This window comes from Coregonus lavaretus (genome assembly GCF_964263955.1).
Source record: "Coregonus lavaretus genome assembly, chromosome: 29".
Classification (NCBI taxonomy): domain Eukaryota; kingdom Metazoa; phylum Chordata; class Actinopteri; order Salmoniformes; family Salmonidae; genus Coregonus; species Coregonus lavaretus.
Window position 1 is genome coordinate 24,995,068 of NC_140016.1, and position 20,121 is coordinate 25,015,188.

The 20,121-nt window shown below is 42.2% G+C and overlaps 1 protein-coding gene across 1 annotated transcript in view; it reads left to right on the forward strand.

The window, feature by feature from the left end:
• Positions 1–3,327: 3,327 nt before the first annotated feature.
• The window catches only part of LOC311105259 (catenin delta-1-like), a 33,281-nt gene continuing 16,487 nt past the window's right edge, over positions 3,328–20,121 (forward strand). Inside the window, exons 1-2 of the mRNA XM_084147350.1 lie at positions 3,328–3,415; positions 5,766–5,844. The gene's annotated coding sequence lies outside the window, so the exon portion shown is untranslated. The remainder of the gene's footprint in view (positions 3,416–5,765; positions 5,845–20,121) is intronic.

Sequence of the window (20,121 nt, forward strand, 5' to 3'; positions counted from 1 at the left end):
GACAGAGGGGGTCTGCCGACAGGGGATACAGGAGGACGGGGTCTGAAAATCATCCAGGTAGCTTCCCTAGAAAGCACCCCAACGACCCCAACAACAACCTTGGCAACAGGGGGTGCGACTGTGAGGCGCCCTAGTCTTGTAAACCAGTTCCAGCGCCACCACGTACCCCACAGTACCAAGCCATTGCTCTGTAGCGACTGTGGGAAGCGCTTCTCTCGCCGGCTTGACTTGATCCGCCACCGGGCGGTCCACACAGGAGAGACGCCTGTCATATGCAACCTGTGCGGGAACTCGTTTGTCAACAAGACAACTCTGAGGGTCCATATGCGCATCCACACAGGGGAGAAACCGTACATGTGTTCCCTGTGTGGGAAGGGCTTCACCCAGAAAGGCAGTCTGACCATCCACCTGAGGACCCACTCTGGGGAGAAACCCTACAGCTGCTCCCACTGTGGAGCCTCATTCAACAACCACAGCAACCTGCGCAGACATATGGTCACACACCTAGAGCAGGCAGGGACGCTGACACTCTGATACATACACACTACCTCCCCGGTGGAGCTTTGGGTTCTTTCTTTCTTCAGCTCTCTCATTCTCTCTCTGACTGTATTCCTCTTGTTGTCTCACTTAGCCCCAGACTCTTCATTCCCTGTCTCCCATCTTCTTCTCTCTTTCTCTCCTCCACAGTTGTCCCCCTTTCTGTTGTCTATGTCTCTGATCTAGATGCACATACTACTTAAAGTGGCAATCAGCTGTTGAAACAATAACGGTGAACTCCCCGCCCCTGTTTCATTAAAAGGCTGAGGGATGGGGCTGGAGAAATGGAACCACTCTCAAATTCATAGACAGAGCTATGGATGCAAGGACTGACCATCCATCATATCAAAATGATAGTTTTAACCATGTTTTGAGGCTGTATAGTGTTAGTTTACATTTACTTTGTCTATAAACATTGGCGTAAAAACAAGCTTACAGTGCATTCGGAAAGTATTCAGACCCCTTGACTTTTCCCACATTTTGTTATGTTACAGCCTTATTCTAAAATTGATTTAATTGTTTTTTCCCCCCTCATCAATCTACACACAATACCCCATAATGACAAAGCAAAAACAGGTTTTTAGACATTTTTAGGGTCGTTGTCCTGTTGGAAGGTGAACCTTCGCCTCGTCTGAGGTCCTGAGTGCTCTGGAGCAGGTTTTCATCAAGGATTTCTCTATACTTTACTCCGTTCATCTTTACCTCGATCCTGACTAGTCTCCCAGTCCCTGCTGCTGAAAAACATCCCCACAGCATGATGCTGCCACCACCATGCTTCACCGTAGGGATGGTGCCAGGTTTCGTCCAGACGTGACGCTTGGCATTCAGGCCAAAGAGTTCAATCTTGGTTTCATCAGACCTGAGAATCTTGTTTCTCATGGTCTGAGAGTCTTTAGGTGTATTTTGGCAAACTACAAGCAGGCTGTCGTGCCTTTTACTGAGGAGTGGCTTCCATCTGGCCACTCTATCATAAAGGCCTGATTGGTGGAGTGCTGCAGAGATGGTTGTCCTTCTGGAAGGTTCTCCCATCTCCTCAGAGGAACTCTAGAGCTCTGTCAGAGTGACCATTGGGTTCTTGGTCACCTCCCTGACCAAGGCCCTTCTCCCCCGATTGCTCAGTTTGCCCAGGCGGCCAGCTCTAGGAAGAGTATTGGTGGTTCCAAACTTCTTCCATTTAAGAATGATGGCGGCCACTGTGTTCTTGGGGACCTTCAATGCTGCAAAAATTGTTTGGTACGCTTCCCCAGATCTGTGCCTTGACACAATCCTGTCTCGGAGCTCTACGGACAATTCCTTCGACCTCATGGCTTGGTTTTTGCTCTGACATGCACTGTCACCTGTGGGACCTTATATAGACAGGTGTGTGCCTTTCCAAATCATGTTGAATCAATGTAATTTACCACAGGTGGACTCCAATCAAGTTGTAGAAACATCTCAAGGATGATCAATGGAAACCGGATGCACCTGAGCTCAATTTTGAGTCTTATAGCAAAGGTTCTGAATACTTATGTAAATAAAGTATTTCTGTTTTTTATTTTTACTAAATTTGCTAAAATTTATAAAAACCTGTTTTTCGCTATGTCATTATGGGGTATTGTGTATAGATGGTGAGGAAAAATAATGTAATCCATTTTAGAATAAGGCTGTAATGTAACAAAATGTGGAAAAAGTCAAGGGGTCTGAATACTTTCCGAATGCACTGTATATTTTGGGTTCTGATGGGGTGGACAGTTGAACTAAGCTCATGGGGCTCATAAGTTATATTCTTCAAGAATCAATGGGTACATATCATTAATTTATAAGTCAAAAAAATTGATGTAGCAACTGCAGATTTCTCCTTGAAAGTTACTGTACAACGAGTTTCAGTAAGTAGCCTACTCTGGCCCAAATGAATAAACGGTGTGTTTTGATATGAAGGAATGAATGAACAAATGCTTTTTTCGAACTCACTGGCTGCACCATAGTTGTTTATCGTTTTTTCCTTGAGTGCAGCATTGCCTTCTCTTCGCAATCTTGTACAGTGTGGGTTTTTAATCTAGAGATTCTTCACTATCGCGGGGGTCTCTTCAGGAAATTGGCCATTTGACATAAAGCTTCCACAGTCCTTTTAAGGCAAATAGCAGAGCATGAGGCAGACTTTGCCAGCTGTTTGATCTAAAAGCTTGTCTAAAAGCATCAGAAGGATATAAAGGACAATTTGGACCAAGTAATTGCAGCTGATTATCCTACTAGGAGGCAGACAGTGCCAGCGATAGACAGCCTACTGATGCTGTCATCCACCTAAACAGGGAGACAAATACTGTATTGGCAGCATATGATTAAACTCCAGTTTTATGGTTTTCTGTTTGCATGTGTCAGAGCTTAGTGTGTTAATGTGGAATGCTAATGCATTATTGTGGATTACTGTTCAACTTCAATTTATTGTTCTGAGGCAATCAATGGGATGATATCAGAGGTATGTGTGTGTTTGGATGGGGGACTGGGAGGAGAGGCCAGGGACATTCCTTCAACATCAACCCTTGAACCAACCCAATTGAATATATATATATATATATATATATATATGATTATTTTTTATGTTCATTCAGTTGGATATTTGTGGAGAAGTTCATTTCTATTGTGCTGTGTGATGCTGAATGTTCATTCTGTAGCTGAAGACACCATTACTAGGGCGGGAATGATATAGGCTAACTGTTATCCGTAATTACGGTAAAATCCATCCTTTATGCCCGCCCTCTCCCCCCCCCCCCCCCGGCCTATCTATTCATCTTTGCTCCCACCGTGCTTGACCGAGAAACCAGAAAGAAGGAGGAGAAAAGGTGGATAAAGTGAAGAAAATAAATACGTTGGGAAGGGACAGGGAATACGAGACGTATAGGTAAGTAAAATAAAACATACAAGCGGATTGATGGGATCATTTGACAGTTTTACTTTAGTTCGCAAACCGCAGCGTCTGCAAGGAGTGGTCAACTGGGGCACAGATCACGACTTTTCCACTGCCCGTGTGAGTGATTGTGGTTAAAACGCCCAAATTCCGCTCAGCACGGATAGCCAGCTTTACGCCTGTCTAGTAGGCCAGTGTCTCCACCATAAGTAGAGGTGGAGGACCTGTTATCTAGCTACCAAATATTTTAACAAGCGCAGAAGGTTTGTTTAAATTGAAACAAGACTCTTCGCTGTGTTAGCAACTAACGTTAGCTAGCTTGCGCTATTGTAGCTACGTCAAGCTAACTAGCGCGGCTACGCGTAAAGAAATGGTTAGCCAAACAAGCTAGCTAACTGGTCAAGCAACCAAAACTAGCCGAGAGTTTTAGAAACATGCTGCACCCTTGCAATTCAAAACTGACCAGCTAACTAACGTTTCCATTGTTTTGTTAGCTAGTTGAAATTGCAGCTAAATTAGCTAGCTAGCCACCGTTGAATATGCCATGCATCGATTGATCTTTTGTTTGAATTTTACATTATCCTTGCTTCAATCGACCTCAGTCAAATTACAATTTGAGCAAAATAACATCTTTAGCTAGCAGTTTAGCATGATTCTTCGTAGGAATGTGCTTTCTGGTTAATGTTAGGGAGGGTAAAATAAACATTACTTTTAGAACTATCAATGATACAACAGACTCTCAGAAGCACTTTGTTTAATGTCTGTAGGCCTTACCATTGCTGACAAATTACAAATTGTGTGTCCGAATTCTGGGTCAAAAGGTCGCGGGAGATAATGCACAGGTCACGATGGCAAAGCCTTTTCCAAAAATTGCACCAAAATTACAGGTGGACTCAAATGAATAAACAAACTCAAATATCTCAAGATATGAATGTCCTATCAACATTACATTTTCAAGGGGTTATACAATAGTGAGCATGTTAAAATGAAATATAATTGTGTGAATGCCAATTGTTTTTAATATATGTGCATATTTCATGTTGTACGCCAGAAATCATTGATAAATGAATACCCCCCTCAAAGTTATTTATTTTGATGTACTAATGCAATTATGCTGTGTTCAAGTCATGTTGGAAATTTGGAAATGTCCGACTTGCTAACCTAGGAGGAAGAGTCTGATCCCAAGTTTCCCACTTGCATTCATTTTAATTCTGAGGTCTCATACAGGCAGATGTCATTACAGTAGGTGCATATCTTAAGTTCCATAGTGAACATGCAAATAATACAGGCCTATTAATATCAAACAAAAACAGAATGAGCATCTGTACTTTTCACACAACCAATGAACTGTGTGTGTGTGTGTAACATTATATACAGACTAATTGGTCAGAAGAGGTAGATGTGGCATCCAGACAAGCTAGGTACGTGTTAAAGGGAAATCAAAAAAAAAATCAACTTCACATTCATAATCTCCAGCAGAACATCATTGTGAAAATGGCAGGTTTCTATGTTTTGTTGTGAAAAAGACAGAGGAAGATAACGGTTTCCAATGACATCAACCAATTAGTAGGCAATGCCTACTCATAATTGGTTAAAATCACACGATGCACACCGATGTCATTGTAAAAACGTAACTGCCTCTATCTTAATTTTTTTATACTACAGAACATAGAAACGCACACAATTTTCACATGTTGGGGTGGTGCTGGAGATAAATATGGAGCTGACACTTTTTTTTATTTTTATATTTCACCATTATTTAACCAGGTAAGCCAGTTGAGAACAAGTTCTCATTTACAACTGCGACCTGGCCAAGAGAGAGCATTTTTTGAAATGTCCCTTTAAACATGGGGAGAATATCAAACAAAACAGAATGAGCATCTCTCACACAACAACCAATAGTGTGTGTGAGAGAGAGATGACATTTGATGGTTCCAATGTAGACTACGATGAGAGTTTTAAGCTCTGAGCATAATGATCATGGGCTCACATTACCTTGACATCTGTCCCACCTTTTACCCCTCCCTCACATAGACTTAGACTAGTGTGTGTGTTATACTTACAGTATAACAGATTAATTGGTCAAAAGAGGGGTAGAAGAGGCCACCCAGACGAACAAGATATGTTAAACATGGAGAGAATAAAGGTGTATTAATATCAAACATATCCCTGCCTACTACTTAATTTATTTCGTTCTTTCTTTCTTTCTTTCGTGTGCTTCCAGGGCAACTCATTCGTTTTGACTAGCTACTATGCAAGACTGAAATGTTTCACTTAGCTAATTACATGCTTCACTGTGACCCCTTCGCTCATTAACCGGTAGCTTCTGTGTTCATATCTTTAGTACCTGAAGGGTGGTGAAAACAGCTCTATTTAAAACGAGGGGACCAACAAGCATACAGTGCTGACCACACCTGACATAGGTAAGGGTATTGCCGGTTGAGTTATACCATGTTTTCTCCCCATGTGAAGGATTATAAGATAAACCAAGGTCTGAACAAGTTCTCCCTCAACCATTTTTAGTTAGAGGTGTTGGCTATGACCATTTTTTGTTATTACCAGTTAGACAAAGAGTGAATGGTTGGACAATATATATACACTACCGGTCAAAAGTTTTAGAACACCTACTCATTCAAGGGTTTTTCTTTATTTTTACTATTTTCTACATAGTAGAATAATAGTGAAGACATCAAAACTATGAAATAACACATATGGAATCATGTAGTAACCAAAAACAAATCAAAATATATTTTATATTTGAGATTCTTCAAATAGCTACTCTTTGCCTTGATGACAGCTTTGCACACTCTTGGCATTCTCTCAACCAGCTTCATGAGGTAGTCACCTGGAATGCATTTCAATTAACAGGTGTGCCTTCTTAAAAAGTAAATTTGTGGAATTTCTTTCCTTCTTAATGCATTTGAGCCAATCAGTTGTGTTGTGGGAAGGGAAGGGAGGGGGGGGGGTATACAGAAGATAGCCCTATTTGGTAAAAGACCAAGTCCATATTATGGCAAGAACAGCTCAAATAAGCGAAGAGAAACCACAGTTCATCATTACTTTAAGACATGTCTTAAAGTAATGATGAACTGTGGTTTCTCTTCGCTTATTTGAGCTGTTCTTGCCATAATATGGACTTGGTCAGTCAATACTGAACATTTCAAGAACTTTGAAAGTTTCTTCAAGTGCAGTCGCAAAAACCATCAAGCGCTATGATGAAACTGTCTCTCATGAAGACCGCCACAGGAATGGAAGACCCAGAGTTACCTCTACTGCAGAGGATAAGTTCATTAGTTACCAGCCTCAGAAATTGCAGCCCAAATAAATGCTTCACAGAGTTCAAGTAACAGACACATCTCAACATCAACTATTCAGAGGAGCTTGAATCAGGCATTCATGGTCGAATTGCTGCAAACAAACCACTACTAAAGGTCACCAATAAGAAGAAGAGACTTGCTTGGGCCAAGAAACACGAGCAATGGACATTAGACCGGTGGAAATGTGTCCTTTGGTCTGGAGTCCAAATTAGAGGTTTTTGGTTCCAACCGCCGTGTCTTTGTGAGACGCGGTGTGGGTGAACGGATAATCTCCGCATGTGTATTTCCCACCGTAAAGCATGGAGGAGGAGGTGTTATGGTGTGGGGGTGCTTTGTTGGTGACAATGTCTGTGATTTATTTAGAATTCAAGGCACACTTAACCAGCATGGCTACCACAGCATTCTGCAGCGATACACCATCACATCTGGTTTGGGCGTAGTGGGACTATCATTTGTTTTTCAACAGGAAAATGACCCAACACACCTCCAGGCTGTGTAAGGGCTATTTGACCAAGAAGGAGAGCGATGGAGTGCTGCATCAGATGACCTTGCCTCCACAATCCCCCGACCTCAACCAAATTGATATGGTTTGGGATGAGTTGGACCGCAGAGTGAAGGAAAAGCAGCTAACAAGTGCTCAGCATATGTGGGAACTCCTTCAAGACTGTTGAAAAAGCATTCCTGGTGAAGCTGGTTGAGAGAATGCCAAGAGTGTGCAAAGCTGTAATCAAGGCAAAGGGGGGCTATTTGAAGAATCTCAAATCTCAAAAATATTTTAATTTGTTTAACACTTTTGTTTGGTTACTAGATGATTCCATATGGGTTATTTCATAGTTTTGATGTCATCACTCGTCTCATCACCCCCCCCCCCCCAAAAAACAAAGAAATAGTGAATGGTTGCATATGATTGTGTGGGTGGGGTGGTCTTCAAGTTGAATTCTCCCACAGGTATTTTTCCCTGTCAGCTAACCTGTTGGGTGGGTCCTAAGTGCACTTGTTTTGTTAGGGAAAATGTTGGGTGGGGTTAACTGTCGACATGTGGCTTGAATAAGAAGGATTCAATCCGCTATTGGTTTGTAAATATTGACATTTGTATTTAATATCTAGCCGAGGAAGCCAGTTAAGTCACTGTGTGTGTTGCTTGTTCACGTGATGGGAGGTTGGATGTCATTTGGGTATCTGTCACCTGTGTGTGTGGGGTGCAGGTGTTCCTCGGTCTGTACAGTCAGTCAACAAGGGATCTCCCTGAGAGCTTCACTGTGATGCAGTGCAGGTAGGGAACAGGTGCTGCCTCTAACCCTGTGATAAACAGGGCTTCTGTGTTTGCGTGTGTGTAGAGGGCACCTGAGTGGGTGGGTGTACACTAACAAACTGTTTTAGTTGTTGTGAAGGTACTGAGATTGTTGAAATGCTACGTGCTGTGTTTGTGTGTCCGGACGAGGTGTGTAGCTGTTATGGCCTGTACCTCAGGCTAAGTTTGTGTATGTACACTGCACAATATTTTTGGGAGGTTGTGTGTGTGTGAGGGGAGGTAAGTGGATTAGCAGTCTAATGCCCCTATCTCATTACCAGCCACGTTCAATTAAACCAACGCAAATGACCTTACCCTGACTTATTGGCAAACACAGGTGCAAATGACAGAAGGGCACAGACTTGTATTATTTTATGTCACACTGCTCAATCGCTCTTTCTTCCTGGTCACTTGCTGGTGTTGCAGAGATGGTACAGTAGAGAACACGGAGTATAAAACGTTACATAGGGCTGTATTGTTTTTAGATGGTGTGTACAGCCCAGTGGAGGCTGCTGAGGGGACGACGGCTCATAATAATGGCTGGAATGGAGTGAATGGAATGGCATCAAGCACATGGAAACCATGACATGGGTGATTCCGCTCCAGCTATTACCACATGACCGTTCTCCCCATTTAAGGTGCCACCAACACCCTGTGGTACAGCGTGACGATGCTTGAAAGGGAAGCTGTATTCTCCAGACTAGGTTGAGTCACACTGACTGACTGCTGCAGAATCAGACAGGACGATATGACTCGTGGTGTGTCAGGGTGTGTACGAGCGCACAGATATTCTATGTCATTGACCCTAATGCCGGGTTCAAAACAACTGGGAACTGGGAACTTGGGGGAAAAACGAGCTCCGACTGGGGAAAAATCTATCTGAATGGTCATCCAACTCTGAAATTAGGGCCTCTTTCTAGAGCTCCGACTTTCCGACCTGAAGATCACTGACGTCATGATTTGACCTCGTATTTTTCAGAGTTCCCAGTTGTTTTGAACGCGGCACTCTGCTTTAGTATCTGCTGACCTGGTGACCTGGAGATGACGACATCACAACGCGGTCGGAGTAACGGTTGGCTGTTGCGGTCGCATCATATTTTTCTTTGTCTTATGGGTTTTATTGATTTTAGGTAACTTCCTCAACACGAGTGGGAGGCAGGTTAGGGGTGAAGGTGGAAGCCTCAACCATAAATGGAAGCGAAAAGAACAGTGACAGAAAGAAGTGTCAGTGAGAGAGCGAGGAAATGTTATACCTCATAGTCCAACCAAGGTTCCTGAAAACTGAGCTTGAAGAGCTGAATTGGGTGTGGAACAAAGGGTTGTGCGCACCCTGCTGCGTATCTCCAGTAAAGACCACCACTGCTGTAGAGGAAATGGTTTCTAGTGGTTTACCATACAGTGTGGTGGTGTAGCCTTGTCCTCACTCATCCATGATGGAGAATCCATAACATCCTGTTTTTCAGGAAGGGCCTGTGAAGTGAAGGGGGGGGGTCAGCAATGTTTTCATTGTTCAACGAAACTCGCAGCTGACTTCCGATAGGCTTCAAGGCTAGAATATCGGACTATTTACTTGGGTAGCCCCCAGCCAAGAAATGTTAGGATTTAAGCTCATTTACTGCATTTCTATACAATTTTAAAAACTCTAAAATGCTGGTTGGAGAACAGCAAAAACAAGCAAAACAGCCATTATCACATTGTTTGCTGTAGCTTCAGTCACCTCAGTCGATCTACAAACTCATTAACTCACATTAAAGGGGAACTGCACCCACTGATTTGGCCTTGTTTTTTTGGCTTGCTCCTCAGGAAATGCTGGTGGCCATGACAGAAGCCAAATGTGAGTTGGCTTGGGGGTGTGGCTTGATGTGGGTGATTCTTGGGTGTGTCCCTTGCCCCCCCACTCAATTACAAAAATACATAAACTTCCTGCAGGTTGAGTTCAATAACTACAGACGTTTGGTGAGATGCCGGAGGAAGCTTTGAAAGGTAGCCTACAGAGTAATATGAGAAGAATGCAATTGCTGAATTTATGTAGATATTCTAAACTGAGCTAACTTTCAAATGTAGTAGCAGGACCATGTAGAATAAACAACCCTCTACATAATACCATAGAAGCAGTGTTCTGCTAATATAACAATGTGCGTCTTTCTTTGTCATTCCCAGCTGATACAGATATTGTGTCTAGCGACATTTTGTGTGGTGGTAATGGGGCTACCTTGGCAAACATGTCAGTGGTCATACCTTCCTGTGTGGTGTCCCGTATACAACCACAGTTCTCTGATCCTGGTGCAGAATACACAGGGTTTCTCCCTCTCCATTTTAACTGATACCAATTCAATAATAAAAAAAGACAATACAAGTAAAAGTTGTCTAGTAAAATTGTAATGCTGAGTGCCAGGTCTCTCTCCATTCAGAGACATCAGTTTCAAGTCAGTCAGGACTTCATCACATCATCTTGGAAGTGTCCATGTGCTGGCTCCATACATGTTTCTGTGAACACATACACTCATAGTCATTGTTCTATTACCAATGGCAGTTAGGTCATATCTGACACATGAACAGGTATTTAATATCATCTGACACCCAAACAAGTACTATGTTTGAACAGGTCAGATAAAACCTACCCAATTATGCTCAAATGACTGAGACTGCCGTCTGCCCATTTCTACAGATGGACTGGAGATGCTTTAGCCAGAGTTCATCAGTGACACATGGAATGAAAAGGGTGTTGCTATTACTGGACATTTGTTCTGTACTGTATTATTAGTAATCATCTCATTGTGAATGTGTTGAGTTCCAGGTCTCTCTGCCTCTCCTGAATCTGTGAACACATACAGTCTCTGTTCTATTGTCAATGTCAGGATATTTTTTTATTTTTTTTAAATTTTATTTCACCTTTATTTAACCAGGTAAACCAGTTGAGAACAAGTTCTCATTTACAACTGCGACCTGGCCAAGATAAAGCAAAGCAGTGCGATTAAAAACAACAACACAGAGTTACATATGGGGTAAAACAAAACAAAGTCAAAAATACAACAGAAATACATATATATACAGTGTGTGCAAATGTAGCAAGTTATGGAGGTAAGGCAATAAATAGGCTATAGTGCAAAATAATTACAATTAGTATTAACACTGGAATAGGATAGGTGATATCTGACACACAAACATATACTATGTTGAAGTTTGAACAGGTCAGACTAAACCTGCTTAATTCTGTTCTCCTCATCGATGACCGTTGGTGAGGAGGCAAGAGGTGAGGCTGGAGGTGAGGTCTTTTCCAGAGCCTCATTGATGGGCATAGCAGCGTAGATCAGCTCCTGGCCCCTCATCAAACATACTGGTTTGTCAAACAAATAAAAAATGGACACAACTAGACAGGGTAACTGACAAAGAACCCAGCTGATGCTACAAGGTAGAAGGACACCAAGGAGCACAGCTTTCAACATAAATCCTTCCTAAAGAGGAAGGTTTTTAGGCCTGTTTTTAAAGGAGCCCAGAGTCTGTGGTGCCTTCAGGTGGTCCGGGAGGGCATTCGAGGCAGGGGGAGCTAAAAGCCTTTTTTTTTTTTTGGTTTTTCAATACCGTCAATTCCATTGAAACAATTTATTTTGAAGTTTTTCACACAAAGAAATGTGTGCCTACTTTTTAAGTAAATACCTGCAGTCAACTTGTGCAATACGTTAGGAGGTAAAGCAGATCGCGTTCTTCATTTCACCTGTCACATTATGACGCTTACCGTAGTTCCCCAGAACAGTTGAGCCTGTCACGTGTTTTAGTAAACAGCACAACGGGGGAAAGCGGGAGCAGGGGTCACATTTGTTTGTTTTCTTTGCTACAATAGTGATCAGGGACGTGCAACTATAGTTTTTTTCACAGAAAAACATTAGTGCGACACATTTTGGCAGAAAATAGCTTCATTTTCATCAGATGGCAACAGAAGTGCAACGCTATTTGGCTGGCAGCCACACAAGTGAGTTTACAATAACAAAGCAAGGTATTTTGTTGCAAAACGATGCATGGCCATCATTTCTGTTTATCATAGAAAGAATGTAGCGAGCTATATTCCCTAATGTTTAATCTTGCATTTTACTAGAGAAAAGTAGGCAAGAAAAGTACAGGGAAAAAAGTAGCTACATCAGTTAGACCATTGTCTGCTGATAGAATGCCTTTCGTAAAATTCTTATCCGAGTGGAGTAGTGCAACTGAAGCACAAAATGTCTGATGCCGAGCAGAAATTACAATAAGAAGCATTTTAGATCTTTGTTTACAAAACGCAGCAAGATATTTCTTATGCGTTTTATCTTTTCCTGCGTGAGAAACGAAGAATTCTGCTTTAACGCGACACAATTTTAACTTGATAGTTGTCTAAGTAAGTGGCTGAATTAATAAGGTGACGGGGCATCCTATTGTTTTAACTTTCTGCTGTGTTTGAGAAGTCAAAGCCCTTTGGATGAGTTATCTGTACAGCTGCCACTGCTATCTTGATTTCCTTGCAGGTTTTTTCTCCTCTCCGTTCTAGGCTGTCTGCACCTCCATCTTCTCTGAGCAGAGCAGGCAGGCCTGTCGCCCTAGCGACTCGACACAGCGTGTACACACGCTGCTCCAGACCCAGTACTGTTCTTACTTCAGACAAGCACGCGTCAAAACGTTGTTCATTTGCACAATGTCTCTAGTTCACTTGTAAATGTCCAAACTCACCAAATATTGCATTCAGTATTTCCTACCTTGGGAAAGTATTTAGACCCCTTGACTTTTTCCACATTTTGTTAGGTTACAGCCTTATTCTAAAATTGATTAAATTCTTTTTTTCCCCTCATCAATCTACACATAATACCCCATAATGACAAAGCAAAAACAGGATTTTATAAAATGTTTGCTAATTTATTAAACATAAACGGAAATATCACATTACATAATTATTCAGACCTTTGTTAAAGCACCTTTGGCAGCAATTACAGCCTCAAATCTACTTGGGTATGACGCTACAAGCTTGGCACACCTGTATTTGGGGAGTTTCCCCATTCTTCTCTGCAGATCCTCTCAAGCTCTCAGGTTGGATGGAGAGCGTTGCTGCACAGCTATTTTCAGGTCTCTCCAGCGATGTTCGATTGGGTTTAAGCCCGGGCCCTGGCTGTGGCACTCCAAGGACATTCAGAAACTCCTGCGTTGTCTTGGCTGTGTGCTTAGGGTCGTTGTCCTGTTGGAAGGTGAAACTTCGCCCCTGTCTGAGGTCCTGAGTGTTCTGGAGCAGGTTTTCATCAAGGATCTCTCTGTACTTTGCTCTGTTCATTTTTGCCCCAATCCTGACTAGTCTCCCAGTCCCTGCCGCTGAAAAACATTCCCACAGCATGTTGCTGCCACCACCATGCTTTATCTTAGGGATGGTGCCAGGTTTCCTTCCAGAAGTGACTCTTGGCATTCAGGCCAAAGATTTCAATCTTGGTTTCATCAGACCAGAGAATCTTGTTTCTCATGGTCTGCGAGTCCTTTATGTGCATTTTGGCAAACTCCAAGCGGGCTGTCATGCCTTTTACTGAGGAGTGGCTTCTGTCTGGCCACTACCATAACGGCCTGATTGGTGGAGTGCTACAGAGATGTTGTCCTTCTGGAAGGTTATCCATCTCCACAGAGTAACTCTAGAGCTCTGTCAGAGTGACCATTGGGTTCTTGGTCACCTCCCTGACCAAGGCCCTTCTCCCCCGATTGCTCAGTTTGGCCCGGCGGCCAGCTCTAGGAAGAGTCTTGGTGGTTCCAAACCTTTTCTATTTAGGAATGATGGAGGCCACTGTGCTCTTGGGGACCTTCAATGCTGCAGACATTTTTTGGTACCCTTTCCCAGATCTGTGCCTCTGCACAATCCTGTATCGGAGCTCTACGGACAATTCCTTGACCTCATGGCTTGGTTTTTGCTCTGACATGCACTGTCAATTGTGGGACCTTATATAGACAGGTGTGTGCCTTTCCAAATCATGTCCAATCAATTGAATTTACCACAGGTGGACTCCAATCAAGTTGTAGAAACATCTCAAGGAGGATCAATGGAAACAGGATGCACCTGAGCTCCATTTCGAGTCTTATAGCAAAGGGTCTGAATACTTATGTATATCAGGTATTTCTGTTTATTTTTTATGAACTTGCAAACATTTCTAAAAACCTGTTTTTGTCATTATGTGGTACTGTGTAGATTGCTGAGGAAAATGTTTTATTTAACCAATTTTAGAATAAGGCTGTAACGTGGAAAAAGTTGAGGGGTCCGAATACGTTCCGAATGCACTGTATGTATAACTTTGAGCTGGATTGCCTGTCTTTGCAACTTGTTTGTTCTTTGTTTGCGATCGTTAGCATATTTAGCTAGCAGCCTCTATGGAAATTCGCTATTACTTGTGCTAATGTTGTTAGCATTCTGGTAATATTGAATGGTTCTCCCATCGATTGGGTTCCCGCCTGTAAATACCTGGACATTTGGATTGACAAGGATTTAATGTTTAAAAAACAACAAACCGATGAGCTAGTTAAAAAGCTAAGATTTAAAGTGGCCTTCTATTTTAGAAAGAGATGTTGCCTCTCCCTAAACAGCAGGAAGCAAATTGTACAGTCAACGTTACTGCAAGTTCTTGACTATGGTGACACCATTTACCAGAATGCAGCAGCCACTACTCTTAAACCTTTGGATGCCGTCTACCTTAGCACCCTTCGCTTTATCACAGATGACTTTTTTAATACTCATGACTGCATCCTGTATCAAAGGCTGGTTGTCATTAAAGTCCCAAAGATCACTTCACTGTTTATAAAAAGCTCTACTACACATGCTCCCGATTTTACTTAACTTCGTTGTTGAAGTACACTGCCGGTCAAAGGTTTTAGAACACCTACTCATTCAAGGGTTTTTCTTTTCTTTTTTACTATTTTCTACATTGTAGAATAATAGTGAAGACATCAAAACTATGAAATAACACATATGGAATCATGTAGTAACCAAAAAACTGTTAAACAAATAAAAATATATTTTAGATTCTTCAAATAGCCACCCTTTGCCTTGATGACAGCTTTGCACACTCTTGGCATTCTCTCAACCAGCTTCACCGGGAATGCTTTTCCAACAGTCTTGGAAGGAGTTCCCACATGTTGAGTACTTGTTGGCTGCTTTTCCTTCACTCTGCGGTCCGACTCATCCCAAACCATCTCAATTTGGTTGAAGTCGGGGGATTGTGGAGGCCAGGTCATCTGATGCAGCACTCTCCTTCTTGGTAAAATAGCCCTTACACAGCCTGGAGGTGTGTTGGGTCATTGTCCTGTTGAAAAACAAATGATAGTCCCACTAAGCCCAATCCAGATGGCAGAATGCTGTGGTAGCCATGCTGGTTAAGTGTGCCTTGAATTCTAAATAAATCACAGACAGTGTCACCAGCAAAACACCCCCACACCATAACACCTCCTTCTCCATGCTTTACGGTGGGAAATACACATGCGGAGATCATCCGTTCACCCACACCGTCTCACAAAGACACAGCGGTTGGAACCAAAAATCTCCAATTTGGACTCCAGACCAAAGGACACATTTCCACCAGTCTAATGTCCATTGTTCGCGTTTTAAGCAAGTCTCTTCTTCTTATCGGTGTCCTTTTTAGTATTGGTTTCTTTGCAGCAATTCGACCATGAAGGCCTGATTCACACAGTCCTCTGAACAGTTGATGTTGACATGTCTGTTACTTGAACTCTGAAGCATTTATCTGGGCTGCAATTTTTGAGGCTGGTAATTCTAATGAATGTATCCTCTGCAGCAGAGGTAACTCTGGGTCTTCCATTCCTGTGGCGGTCCTCATGAGAGCCAAAAAAAATAAATACCTTGAATGAGTAGGTGTTCTAAAACTTTTAACCGGTAGTGTATAAAAACCATGACTTACCAAACCCGTTCACAGGGTTGGTTAGCTCTTGAGGTTCCTCAAGTCTACACCGAATTAGGTCAATCTGATTTTCCTTTTTAATGCACCTCACTGCTGGATTAATTCACAAAACTCATTGCAATCGGATGTTTTTGTGCTGCTCAGTCAATTTAATGTGAGGAACTAGTGGCTGAGGAATGGAACAGTTTCTCTTAATTTGTGTTGTGCCGTATTTTTATTTATTTAAAATTATATTGATTTGCTGTTTTTGTTTCACATTTGTATTTGATTGTTGTATTACTGCGATCAGGGCACCCATGAGAATGAGACCCTGATCTCAATGGGTAAATCCATTCTAAATTAAAACCCACTAAATAATTTGTCATTTTTCAGATTCAACGTGTTAGAGCTAGTAATGTATCAATATTGATACATTACTAGCTCTAACACTTATATAGCACAACTTTGGATTTCACCATGTCTCATAATCGAATGGTTTAGACCATTTTGGCGGACTCTAAGTGAGCTTCTCTGCTTTGACCATGCGAAAGTGATTGCTGTCCTCGTTATGAAATTATCAACTTTACCCTGTATAAAAATAAAAAAAATTACCGTATATACTGATTGTTTCACGCAAAACTATTGTTGATGGTGAACCAGAACAATCAAAATAAAATGTAAGCCCCAATCAGCAGGTAGCCTACCTATAGCCAGATGAGAGTTGTCTGTGAAAATCTATCCACAGGAAAGTATAATAACATGAACTTTTCAAAGCGCTTGTAGATTTCTATCACCTGAAGCAGGCACACAAGAGAAATCCATGCACGAGGCTCATACGTACTTGCCAAACTCGTGTTTTAAATGGTTCTGCGCATGCTTCAGTTGATACAAATCTGAATGCATTACCAGCGCTTTGAAAAGTTGATGTAATTATTCTTTGCTGTGGCTATATTGCTACAGACGCACAAATATCATACCCCCAAGACATGCTAACCTCTCACCATTACAATAACAGGGGAGGTTACCATTTTGAGGGTGTTGTTATATGTGCGTCTAACTTTCTCACACATTATTCACGATTCATTCAGGATAATCCGTAATAATGGTACATAATTGGTCTAGCCCAGGGCTGTATTATTATGCATACTGGATGGACTGGTTACCTTATGCTACTTTCTATCCATGAGTCTGGGAGAGAACGTATAGGCCTAGGTCAGGGTTTCCCAAACTCTGTCCTGAGGCCTCCCCTTGGTGCACGTTTAGTTTTTTGCCCTAGCACCAGGGGTGCAACTTTCACTGGGGGGTGGACATGGGCCCCCCGCCACATTCTGAAATGCATTTTTGTCATTTGCCAGTTTTATCATTGGAATGTGATACAAAACGAGGCAACGGTGTGCTTTAGGACCATGCGGACAACACAGAGCAGTCGGGTAGGCTGTTTTGGAGTGTTTATCCAACTGGATAAAACTAAGAATTTTAATGATGTCCCCCCCCCCCCCCACTTCTAAAACAAAAGTTGCGCCCCTGCCTAGCACTACACAGCTGATTTTCAAATAACCAACTCATCGTCAAGCTAAGATTATTTGAATGTAAACAGATTTGTATATATTAGTAAAGATTAAATTGAGAATAGTCTGAGGGGTAAAAATAGAATCACTTGATGAGAGAATGGAGTGTTCAGCCTGAGGCAAGGATCGGAGCGCAAACTTTTCCAATACTTAATAGCCTATAGTTGAATCATGCAGCCCATATGTTTTGATTGCTAAGACATTCTAAGGTTTGGCACATTTAGTTGTGAATGATACAAATAACTATTGCGAATAGGACAGGGATGGGTAACTCCAGTCCTCTGGGCCTGATTGGTGTCACACTTTTGCCCCAGCTAACACACCAGCCTCTAATAATAAACGAATCATTACATTTGACATTTTCTGTCATTTAGCAGACGCTCTTATCCAGAGCGACTTACAGTTAGTGAGTGCATACATTTTTCATACTGGCCCCCCGTGGGAATCGAACCCACAACCCCGGCGTTGCAAGCGCCATGCTCTACCAACTAAGCTACAGGAGGGACTATCTTCAGTTTAGAATGCAATTAGTTTAAATCAGATGTGTTTGCTAGGGATGGAGAAAAGGTGTGACACCACTCCGGCCCCCGAGGACTGGATTTACCCATCCCTGGTATAGGACCTGTTTCAAATCACTTTTACGCTCAACATAGCCACTTCATATGTGCACTTGCTCTGGATTGGGAAACATATCCTTTCTGCTAAGTTCAATTATATTATTCTTACTATAAAATCATATAAAATAATGGAATGGGACTTATAAGCATATCTTGTCTGCTAAATGAACTAGCCTACAGTCTATGGCATGGCGCACAGCCAGATAACATACAGTAGGCTGACTCATATTCGGTTCTTCTGAAATGCATTTCCTTCATAATCATAATGTTTCTTTAGACTTGCCTAAAATAAATGGATTTATTGTGATGGTGTATATTAAATGGATGTATTATACTTTTTTTAAATGTAGACTTTCCAAAGGTGCACATCAGCGGCTTGTATGCGTGGAGGCCTGGAGATGCTAAATGTGTTTGTTAATTAACTGTCAATTACCTGTCAAATACCGTGAGACCGGCAGTCATTTGCATGACAATAACCGGCTGAGAAAATGAAATGACCGCCACAGCCCTATCTGTGGCGGTCATGGACCACACAACATATCATCGCTTAACTAAAGTTTATTTTGATATGATGGTGATGTCAATATTTGCGCATAAACGCATTTCCACTGCCATTTCTCGCATAATTATTTGTACTGTCACAAAAAGATCCCACCCTGTCTAGCGTAATTTTTTTTGTCGACATTTCAACAGTTTTTAAAATTTTTATCTGACATGTACTTAATAAAGGTTGGATAGAAACCTGTTTACTGAGTGACATATAACAAGAGGGAAAAGTTCCAAAATTGCAACTTGTTTATTCTACTATTCTGTCATCAGGAAGTTGAGACCCTGACTTGAGTTCTTAAAAATAACATTTACATTTTTGTTTAATTCATTTTTTCAAATTTGAAGAAACTACCGCCTCTCGGACCTCTGTCGTCATATGTAGCTTCGGCCCTGACAGTAAGTCGACTAGGAAGCTGCTTATAACTTACGCGTGCGCACACAGAGCCTGAATCACTCTCCAACTCTTTCACACTTGCTTTTGCGCACACAAACTTCTCTTTGTTCCAGTGGCCTCCCAAACTGACGGCTGCGAATTCCCCCCACTCTCTGTGGTTAACACTCCGGAATGACATACACACTAATAACAAAAAAACATGCTCATTCCTTTTTTTGGGGGGGGGAATCATACACAGATTCCTTATTATTTCTTTGTAAATGATTACATAATCGTGTGTGTGGAATTCCTGACTGGGTTCTGCGTGGTGTGTGTGGAATTCCAGACTGGGTTCTGCGTGGTGTGTGTGTGGAATTCCAGACTGGGTTCTGCGTGGTGTGTGTGTGGAATTCCAGACTGGGTTCTGCGTGGTGTGTGTGTGTGGAATTCCAGACTGGGTTCTGCGTGGTGTGTGTGTGTGAGAATGGGTCACTGTGACCCAGAGGCTTGCCCTGAGATGTTACTGTCTGTATACAGAAGCCTTAGTACTTTACCACCATGTGTTGTCTACTTTCGTAGTGAGTGAGAGTTTAGTGCCCTCAAACTCAACTCTGGACCTCGAAGCCAGTTCCGCTGCTTACATTTATTTATTTATTGTAACACCAGGTGCTTGCAATTAATTATCAGGTAGAACAGAAACCCTACGAGGTCCGGAGCCTGCTGGTTAAGAGTTGACTACCCCTGGTTTAGTGTGTAAGTGTATTGAATTGAATTGAATTGAATTGACCCAACACAATGTGAGGAATGTAAGCTCCGCTTTTATTCAACGTTCATCTCCCCCCCCCCCCACACCTCCTTTTCCCTCCTTCTCATCCCAACTGTGCTGCTGTCCTGAGTCTGCCCATGTAAGGGCATGTGTTACTGGACAGGAGTTTGTGCAGGTGGGCAGTGGCCTTTGGCTGTGTGTGTGTTTGTTTTAAAATGTCATCAGTCCTCATCACTTCCTCTTCACGTTCATCTCTGTTTCCTGACCACCTCTATTCCAAAATAAAGCAACCCTCTTGAGAAATATTTCTCCCATGACCTCTCCTTTCTTGCAGTT